The sequence below is a fragment of the Triticum urartu genome, chromosome 5A, assembly GCF_056163025.1.
Source record: "Triticum urartu cultivar PI428250 chromosome 5A, HENAU_Tu73, whole genome shotgun sequence".
In the NCBI taxonomy this organism is placed as follows: Eukaryota; Viridiplantae; Streptophyta; class Magnoliopsida; order Poales; family Poaceae; genus Triticum; species Triticum urartu.
In genome coordinates, this window is record NC_141877.1 from 492,849,296 (window position 1) to 492,860,201 (window position 10,906).

Consider the following 10,906-nt stretch of genomic DNA (forward strand, 5'->3'; position numbering starts at 1 on the left):
GTCAATTTCAACATAAAAGGGGGTTTCGAAGATTCGAATTCATAGGAAGTGCATTCATCTATTTGAACCCGAGATAATGGCATTTGTAAATGAGATGTAAAAGGGGGCATCAATCTTTGTTGTGCGTTTGAATATGCTATATATATTCATATGCATGTCTAACTTTTTTTGCAACCAAGGAGATTATATCTCGAACCATGCATGAATTGAGGTAAGTTGCATATTTTTTACTATATACTCATGTACAATGTATATTCAAATGTACCCCCTCCATTCCAAAATAATCATAGCTCACTACAACAAGAACATACATACACCAACACATACTTATCAACGGAGAGACATCATGCGTTGTTGGGCGGTGCCTCAACCTCTCCCACCTCCCCATGAATAGCTAACCTCCTCCCCTTCCTTTTCTCCTCTCCACTAAAAAAAGCTAACCTCCTCCCCGTACCCACCTTCTCCTAATCTTCCTCTCCGTCTCCACAATCATCTCCTCTCCACCCTCTTGGTTGGTTTTCTGATCAAATGCAGATCAAGTCTCCCGGCATGCTTATCCCGGAGCAAGGTACTGAGATGCAGGGTCGAAAAAGGATCAAGAAACACCAGCAGAATCCCCTCACCCAAATCTTTCTCACAGGAAATTTTGGAATTGATTTACCTGATGGCCGCCACGATCTGGGGCGACGGCGAGGACGTCCGGAACGCCGACCTATCCGAGTTTGAGATCCGGGCCAGGTTCATGTCTGGTATGCCATCTGCAATATCTCCATCAAGATGGTGAGCCAGCTAGAGCTGGAAACCGCACTCGCCGCCTCGTTCGAGCGCAGTTTCGAGGTCTCCCTCTGCCTCCGCCACCACAACATCATCATTCATCGTACGTACTGCTCCTCCTCTTTTCTCAGTACAACCTTTCTCAGTCGCAAGTCCTGCCTTCCATCGATCGGATCCACAAGCGTCGGTGGCGACGCATCCATGTTTCTTTTCTGGAATATGGATCCTTAGTCATTTTAGTATTTCAACATATCTGTGCTGGATTTCCCGCTTTAGTACTGTTGTAGAGCAGGGCAGGCCCAAGCGCCCGCTTCTCCTTTCTAGACGTTCAATTTTAGGGATGTTTAGGGCATCTCCAGCCGCGCCCCCAGGAAGGCCTTTCCAGGCATTTTTTTGCGCCGGCGCCGAAAAATCGGCTTAGTCGCACCCCCAGGAGCCCGATTTTCGCCGGCCTAGGCCGAAAACAGTGCCGGCGGACTCAGGCCGAACCCGGCGCGCTGGGGGGCGCCCGGGGGCGCCGGGGCGAACTGTTTTGGCGCGAAATAGCCGCGGGCCCGCCACGTTAACGACACGGCTCTCTTCTCGCCCCTTCGTCGTCCTCATCGCCTCGTTTCCCACGGCGAATCAATGCCAAACCTGCCACGCTGCCGCGCCGGTCAGCTTGCGCCATTGATGCCTCACGGGCGGCGCAGTGAAGACCGGATGACGCGCGTCCATCGCCCTCCCTCGCCCGCCACGCGTACACACAGCGGCTCGCGCACGGGCGGCGCCTCGGCCTATATAAGACCCGCCCCAGCGCACTCGGCGACTCGCACTCTCTCGCCGTCGTCGTTCCTCCCTCTCCTCTCTCTCGCCGTCTCCAGTTCATCACACCCATGGCTGAGCGCTTCACAGGCGACGGCGCGGCGGCGAACGGCTTCGGCCGCCGCCATCTTCACGAGGACGAGGCTCGCCTCCTTTTCGAGGCCGAGTACCCGGTCCCGCCGGATATGCGGGTGCCCGGGGCGTGGAGGATCAGCGCTGGCGGCGTGCCGGTGCCCCTGGTACCCACCGACGTGGCGCGGCGTGCGGAGATCGCACGCATCCGCTTGTCCCTGCTGCGTGCGGCGAGGGAGGGGCCACGGTACGTCCCTGATAGCCCGCTCTGGGAGCCTTATTTCCGCTGCCGTCACGCCGAGCAGCTCGAGGCCACAAACAGCGTCGTGCCCTCCGGCAGGCTCAACGCCGCGGGCCGGCGTCGGTGGTGGGGCGTGCCCGGGCGCACATTGGAGGCCGTCCTCGAGTATATCGAGGGCGGCAACACGCCGCACCTTGAGTACCCCGCTCCCCCGTCCTTCTCACGCCAACGGGGAAGTTCCTGGACCCCGAGGCGCATGGAGACCGGGGGGTCCTCCTCCTCGTCCGGTGGCTCCCCCTGCCTCCACCTCCGCCCTGTCAAGCCGGAGCCCTAGGGCACGCCTGTCAGTGCGCGCACCCGCAGCTCCGGCATCCACATCAACGACAACGCCTCCCCCACCAGCCGCTTCATCCTCATCGAGCCCAAGCCGGAGCCCAAGACGGAGCCCGGCCTCCCCGTGGAGTATGAGGAGATAGCCCGGCATGGCTTCTCCGACGAGGACGCCCTGCGGTGGGCGCGGGACGACTACCTCCGCGACGAGATGGTCCGGCAGCACCCGGCCCTGGAGGAGATCGCCGCCCGCAAGCGTGGGCGCGAGGATGAGCACGGCGTCGTGGTCCTTGACAGCGACGACGACGACGACGACGTCCCCGGACCGTCCAACCCGCCGCGCCAACCGGGGGAGGGATGCAGCAGGGACGGCGGAGGCGTCGGCGGGGGCGACAACGACAACGACGACGACGGTGACAACACGCGGTTCTACAGCCTCCTCGGCATGTAGAACCGCGTGGGCGGGCGGCGAAGGAGACGGTGGGGGTAGCCTGTGGTAGTTTTTCCTTTTTTGTAAAATATGTTTAAATTTGAACGAACTCGAACATGTTTGCGTTGTGTTTGCGCCGAATTTGAACATTTTAAAAACCCGTGGGGGGGCCGCGACTGGGGGGCATCACGCCCCCAGTGCGCGGTTTAGCGCCGGTGCGCCCCCAGGGGGCGATTTTTTGCCCCTTCCGGGAGGCCAACGGCTGGAGATGCCCTTACTATCTAGTTCTCCATGTGCTAGTTGTTTCTACTTAGCTAACTGATTAGATATATGGAACCGCCGTGGCTATCTGTGTTAATTCAGGAAGAATATTCGCTTCCTCTTTTTCTGACAAACTGTTTTTGTGATGCATTAGATTTTTTTGATTTTCTTGCTTCTATGTAGGTGAATACTTAATTACTAATATTTTCAATTGAAGTTGATCCTCATAGACTCGTTCAATTAGCTGCCATATTATCTCAAATTTATCCTAGTTGTGACCATGTTATCAAAGAGGATTCCTTCAAGGATCAATAGGACAACACTACTAGCGATTAATGACATTTTGATTACTTTGAGGATAAAAAAAGATCCCCTTGTCAGTGTGAATCTCATTAATTTGTTTGACACGCTTTGTACTAAAGGAATGAGTTAGAGACAGGCACATCCCTACGAATCTTAACTTGCTCCTCTAGGTTCTGTATGTTTCTTGTGCTGCCCCACTTCATATAATATATTTTGGTGTCCGCACCATCAGTTACACCAATATTATCCATCTGGTTGCCCTTCCAGCCTCCACTATGATCATTTTTTGGTTTAAAATTTGGCTTAGTTGTCAACATGCAGGGCAGGAACAAAGGCTCCTTGATGGGATGTACAGGCGGAGGTTCGGTGCGTCTCCTTTATGGACAGGAGCGACTCGGCCACGCTATGCAGTGAATATATATAATGCAAGATGAAGCACTGAGACGTTATGTTGATATAAGTGGGTATACTTGCAGCTATTGATTTTCTACTGGTAACTGTTTGGCCAAGGCGAAAAGTTAGCTGCATGTACAGTACTAGGAAAATTAAAATGACATAACCCCAAGATGTTTTGTTTTTGCATTGCCCATCTCATTTAGCAATGTACTTTAAACTGACATAGTATTCTTTTTTGCAGCAATTTTTTGGGTTCGAACGACACTTACTGTACATTGTTGAAAAAGTAGCATGCCTATTAGGATAGTAATCACTTGCGTGAAATACTAAACCATGTCCCTTGAAAAATCTATTTATTTATTAGATATATTTTCGGTATACTGTAATTTAAAAAATGAGGTAAACAATTTGGGCTCGAGACCTGTGCATGAATAATGATTTATTAATGACTGACAGCTGATCTACAGTGTGTTTTGTAAGGTCAAAAGTTAATTTTGTTTCTCCTGTTCACCATGGGTGTTATTAGCTCACAAGGTTACAATTTGTCAATCGATCAAATTTAATGTCAGTATACATATATTTGATCTTCTAAATTACAATTCCATATGTTGAATCTGGAGTTTAAAAAAAAAGATATATAATCTGTGTACAGAGCTACCATGGTGCCCCTCCTTTCAAACTTTACTGCTTTAACATGATTTTCTCCATAACTTACTCATCTCATTTATTTGTTGTTGTAGATTTCCAAGAAATTGATGATGCTTGGCTCAGATGTTGATTGCAAGGTCAAGAATGTGGCCAGTATTAGATAATTAGACTGTCATTTTAAGGGTCAATGTTTCAACCATTGTAGTTGATTGCAAGGTCGACAATTGGGCTACTACTAGATAGTTTCACATCTTGTAATCTTTGGAATGTTTTCTCTGTAATGCAACATGATTGATTTAATACATCCGACTTTTTTATTGTATATTGTGGCTCCTATTCGTTACCTCGTAATTCTTGATGGCAATGTATAAAATATCATTCATTGTTCATGCGATCTAACAAAGTTTCTATTCGTTGCAATGATCTCTTATGTCCATTTGAAAATCCTTTTGTGGAGGGCAGCCACCAACGCATATGAAATGTTGTTAAGATCTAACTCTATGTGTTGTTATCTTAAAACGCTTCTACACGCCGTTTACCAACGCATGTATATATGTTGTAGTAGACCCTTGCAACGCCACCAATGGCAACACATACTAATCCATTGGTGTAGACCCTAGCAACATATATATGGACATACGACAATGTATCGATGCGTTGCTGAAGGGAGGTTCCTATTGTAGTGGCTTTAGGGTTTTCAAGAGTAAAGATTTGTGGAGTTTGACAAATCCTGAAAGTTCAATTCAAGAGAACCCAAAATGTTAATGCTTCTGCTCCCAAATATTGAACGAAGTGCCAAATAGGCCTCTGGTCACCCGAAACCGCGCGAGACCAATGTTTAGTGGTAGGAAATTACTGTCCTGACTCTGGCCCGTGTAGCCTATTGGCCCGATGTCCAAAGGTCTAAACCGGGGTAGGTTTGTAACTTCACCATGACGCCAGTCTCAACCGCCTCTAAGAAGCATTCATACGCCGTGGGCGCCTAAACACCCATGCGCTCGGCCAAAATCTATCCCGCCCACATTTGGGATGCCTGACATTACTGTCCTACCCCCAACCCGCAATATGTCCGAAATTTTAGAGGGGGGCAAAGTTTGTAACTTTCCCCAAATTTCAAACAAGCGTGTTCCAAAGCGAAACATTCTTCCCCCTTAGTTCCCCGCCTAACTCCGTTTCCCCATTCATACTCCATGGGCGCCAAAACGCCCTCTCCACCAGCCGCGAAACCCCAGCCTCTTCCATCCTCCACCCCATAGCACGCAATCCGCCGCCGCCCTCCTCCATCACGCCGGAGCCGGTACCCCAACGTCGTCGTCCAACGCAACCGCAGCCGCAATGCCCTCAAGGACTTAGCAGCTGAAGCCGAGGTAGAGCTTAGTGATGGGATCTACGGTAGGGTGCGTCGACTGCAAAATAAAATTTCCTACGCGCAGAACAACCAAGAACATGCTACAGGAGATGGATCACAGTTCGTTACCACTGGACACGAAGTGCCGTGCAGGGGAAGAAGAGTTGGGGTAGCGCGTCCACGTGGATTGTCTCCTCCTCGTCTGATCTCCCTCGTACAACCGGTGGTCGGTTCCCACGTACAGGTTCGCCGGAGCGGCGCAAAGGCACCGCCTCTAACGGTATCCGCGCATGCAGGATGAACGTCGTGCGGCGGACTGCTAGGTCCGATCACACAACCGGCGGCGAGTGGAGGTGTCTATTCGCAACACATGCAAACCCTAGTGACAGCGCCGAAGCGATCAGCCGCGTGAGTGCGCGGCACCTCCACTATATATATAGGCATCCGTCACGGGCTCAACACTTGGGCCTCACACGAACCCTAAAGCCCATAAGTCTACTCGGCCACAATCCGACCAGTGTCCTCGGATCCGACCTCGTAGGTTCCTTCCCTTAAGCGCGCAACCCCTTAGGTTCAAGTCGTCTTGGTCGCAGTTCGGATCACCTCCGAACTGCACGGTTGGCAGCGGCCTCTAGCAAGGCATGCCGAACACCAAGCAAACTATGAAGCTTGTTAGCGAACCTGTACATCACACTTCCATTCCTTTTGCCACACGATATATGTTGTCGAGCTCAAGGCGAGTCTGTCATCCTTGTGCTAGCCCGACCTCTTTCTCGTTCCAGTGATGCCGACCACAAACCGGATTATCTCATAATCCTTGTCGCATGGCCATGCTTATCCTGGTCGGATCACACGAGGGGCCTAGAGTATATCTCTCCTGATCGGAGGGGCAAATCCCGTCTTGCTTGACCACATCTCGCAGCATGGTTCTGGACAAACCCGAAACCTAACTTTATAACTACCCAGTTACGGAGTAGCGTTTGGTCGGCCCAAAGCAAGTCTGTCACCATCCCGAGTACATGCGTCAGCTCAGGTCTTAGGACATAGAACATATGTTGTACTAGAGACTCACAGATGACATATTGCTGCGTCTCATAGTTGGGTCTGTCCGACTCAGACCTTATCTCGACTCGGATCCGACTACGTCAAATCTGACCAGATCCTTCCAAGTCCATATTATCCGGTTAGCATCCAATGCTCCATGGCTAGTGAGACCAAGCCATCGACCGTGTCATATGCTAGTCTAGTTGGCTGTGCGTCCACACAGCCCTTTCGACTAGGGACCTTTTAGGACAGTCATCATATAATGCATAGTCCCACAAACAAGTCACGTACTTGCTGATACACATCATTGATAATGTCCAAGGACTATCTTTATTCATAAACACATAGGAAATATCATCATACATGATTGCCTCTAGGGCATATCTCCAACAGTCTCCCACTTGCACTAGAGTCAATCAAATAGACATCGAATGCCCATAGCTCTAACGTGCCCCTCATGCTTTGGTTGTGGAAGCGACTTAGTTAACGGATCCGTAACATTTGCATCCGTGTGAATTTTTCATAACTCTACATCAACACTCTTTACGATCGTTCGTATCAGGTGATATTTCCGATCTATGTGTTTGACCTTGTGGTGATTCCTCGGCTCCTTGGCTTGTGCTATGGCACCAGAATTATCACAATAAAGGTCCAACAGTTTTACCGAGGCTAGGAAAATACCAATATCATCCGGAAAGTTCCGGATCCAAACACCTTCATTTGCAGCTTCACAAGCCGCAATGTATTCGTCTTCTGTAGTAGAATCGGCCACCGTATCTTGCTTGGAACTCATCCAGCTCACTGCTCCTCCGTTCATGACGTACACGAATCCGGACTGTGATCAACAATCATCTCTGTCGGTTTGGAAACTAGCATCGGCGTAACCCCTTACGACGAGCTCTTCCTCACCTCCATAAACCAGGAACATCTCTTTAGTCCTTTTTAGGTACTTCAAAATAGTCTTTACCGTTGCCCAGTGACTCTCACCTAGGTTGTCTTGGTATCTACTTCTTAGGCTTATTGCAAAAGCAACATCAGGCCGCGTACATATCATGGCATACATGATGGATCCGATTGCCGAGGCATATGGAATCCTACTCATCCTGCTTCGCTCATCAGATGTTGAAGGACTCTGAGTCTCGCTTAGCCTTATACCATGTGAGAGTGGCAAGAACCCTTTCTTTGCCTCACTCATGTTGAACCGCTTCAACACTTTATCTATGTACGTGCTCTGGCTTAAGCCGAGATGCCTCCTTGATCTATCTCTATAGATCTCAATGCCTAAAATGTACATTGCCTCACCAAGGTCCTTCGTCGAAAACTTGCCATTCAATGACTCTTTCACCAAGTTCAGCATCGAAATATTATTTCCGATCTGTAGTATGTCATCCACATACAAGATCAAAAACACTATCGAGCTCCCACTTAACTTCTTGTATAAACAAGAGTCCTTTTCGCTTTTGATGAAGCCGAAACTAGTGACGACCTCATCAAAACGAATGTTCCAGCTCCGAGATGCTTGCCTCAACTCATAAATGGATCTCTTGAGCTTGCATACCTTACTAGTGCTAGTTGGATTGACAAAACCCTTGGGATGTATCATATACACGTCCTCGGTTAAATTTCCATGAAGGAAAGCCATCTTGACATCCATCTGCCATATCTCATAATCGAAATATGCGGCTATAGCTAGTACGATCCTCACCGACTTCAGCATCGCTGCCCGCGAGTAAGTCTCATCGTAGTTCCTTGAACTTGTCCATAACCCTTAGCGACAAGCCGAGCTTTGTGGATCTGAACATTTCCATCCACATCGGTTTTCTTCTTAGAGACCCATTTGCAACCAATGGCCATTACGCCAGGCGGCAGATCAACCAAGTCCCAAACTTGATTCTCATCCATGGACTTTAACTCGGATCTCATGGCCTCCAGCCATGCCTCGGAATCTGGGCTCACCATCGCTTCCGCATATGTGGCCGGCTCGTCGCTTTCTAGCAACAATACATCGGGCACTCTCCGCAATATTTCCGACCTCCATCCTTCCAGTGCCGCTTCCACTACGGGTTCCTTCACTGACTCCGGTATGATCTCATCACCAGCCGAGCTGTCCCCGAGTGGTCCTCGAATTTCTTCGAGTCAGACCGTCCTCCCACTGGCCTCCCGACTGAGAAACTCTTTCTCAAGGAAAACCCCGTTCCGAGCAACAAACACTTTGTTCTCTTCCCGGTTGTAGAAGTTATATCCCAAGGGTTCCCTCGGATATCCCACGAATATGCATTTATCCGACTTGGGTGTAAGCTTATCTGACATAAGTTTCTTGACAAATGCTTCACAACCCCAAATCTTTAGAAAAGACAAACTAGGACTCTTCTCGGTCCATATCTCATGTGGTGTCTTGTCTACAGATTTTGATGGTACCCTGTTAAGTGTGAAAGCTGCAGTTTCTAGAGCGTATCCCCAGAATGACAAGGGTAAATCCAACTTTCTCATCATTGATCGAACCATGTCCAACAAGGTGCGATTCCTCCATTCCGGTACACCATTTCTCTGTGGCGTACCCGGAGGTGTGAGCTGGGGTACTATACCTCTGCTTTTCAGATGATCATCAAACTCCTGGCTCATGTAATCACTTCCACGATCAGATCGTAGAAGTTTTATAGTCTTGCCGAGCTGATTCTCCACCTCGTTTTGAAACTCTTTGAATTTCTCAAAAGTATCTGACTTGTGCCTCATCAAATAGATATACCCATATCTACTCAAGTCATCAGTAAAATTCACGAAGTACTGATAGCCACCTCCGGCAGTTGTGCTCATTGCTCCACACACATCACTAGGTATCAGTTCCAACAGCTCGGATGCCCTATCGCAACTCTTTGCGAAAGGAGACTTAGTCATCTTGCCGAGCAAGCATGATTTGGATGTCTCGAACGACCCAAAGTCGGTCGAAGTTCGGAGTCCATCATCATGGAGCTTCTTCATGCGTTTCAGACTAATGTGTCCAAGCCCGCAATGCCAGAAGTATGTCAGATTTATCTCATGGGCCTTATGCCTCTTGAAAATCATGTTATAGACCGGTTCATGTTCTAGATTCAATATAAATAACCCATCAAGAATGGGTGCATAGCCGTGGAACATACCATTCAAATAAATCGAACAACTATTGTCCTTTAAATTGAATTCATAACCCTGACTCATCAAGCATGAGGCAGAAATAATGTTCCGACTAAGTGCAGGAATGTAATAACAATTATTCAATTCCAAAATAAATCCAGAAGGAAGCTGGAGCTGCATCGTGCCGACCTCCAACGCAGCAACTCTTGCTTTGTTGCCGACCCTGATGTCAATCTCCCCTTGTGCCACATGCCTACTTCTTAACAGCCCCTGCATCGAGTTGCAAATATGAACAACCGACCCGGTATCAAATACCCAAGAGCTACTAGGTATGTCAGCAAGGTAAATGTCTATAAGATATGCAACAAGCGTACCTTTGCCTGAAGCAGCATTCCCGGCCTTCTTGCCATGCTCTGCAAGCCACTTGCTATAGTTCCTCTTCCAGTGACCAGTTTCCTTTCAATGATAGAAAATGGTCTTTGAGTCTGGTCCAGACTTCAGCGCAGCGGCGGAGGTTACCATCTCCGTGCCCTTTGCCTTAGCCTTCTTCTTAAACCAACTCTTCTTGAACTTAGCCGATTTCTGCACCATCAACACTTGATGCGTGCCTTTCTTAATATCCTGCTCTGCCACTTTGAGCATCCCATGCAATTTAGTGAGCTTTTTATCCATTCCATGCATATGATAGTTAGAGATGAACATCCCATAGCTAGGCAGAAGAGAACCCAGAACTGCATCAGTAGCCAGCTCATCCAAGAGCGGGAAGCCTAACCAATCCAAAGCTTGCACATATCCGATCATCTTGATCACATGCGGGCTCAGTGGATCACCTTCCTTCATCTTACAATCCATCAAGGATCACCAGACGTTGAACCTTTCGGTCCTAGCCTGCACCTGAAACATGCTCTTGAGACTCTCGATCATATCGAAAGCCCCAATGTCTTCGAAATGCTGCTGCAAATCGGGCTCCATACAAGCCAGCATGAGGCAGTTGATCTTGTTTGATTCACCAACGAGTTTCTGGTAGGCATTCTTGGTTGTGGTACTAGCATTATCAGCAGGTTCCTCTGGAAGCAGATCCTCTAGAACATGTTCCTTTTTATCATGCTTGAGAACAATTCTCAAATTTCTATACCAGGTAGTA

At 48.8% G+C, this 10,906-nt stretch overlaps 1 long non-coding RNA gene across 2 annotated transcripts; it reads left to right on the top strand.

The window, feature by feature from the left end:
- The first annotated feature begins 434 nt into the window (after positions 1-434).
- On the top strand, positions 435-4,582 carry LOC147972204 (uncharacterized). 2 transcript variants are annotated; one of them, XR_015603388.1, is made up of 4 exons: positions 435-568; positions 641-877; positions 3,537-3,675; positions 4,352-4,582. It is a non-coding gene; the product is annotated as an uncharacterized LOC147972204 (long non-coding RNA). The 2 variants fall into 2 exon arrangements; XR_015603387.1 differs by having other exon boundaries at positions 3,537-4,582.
- The last annotated feature ends 6,324 nt before the right edge of the window (positions 4,583-10,906 follow it).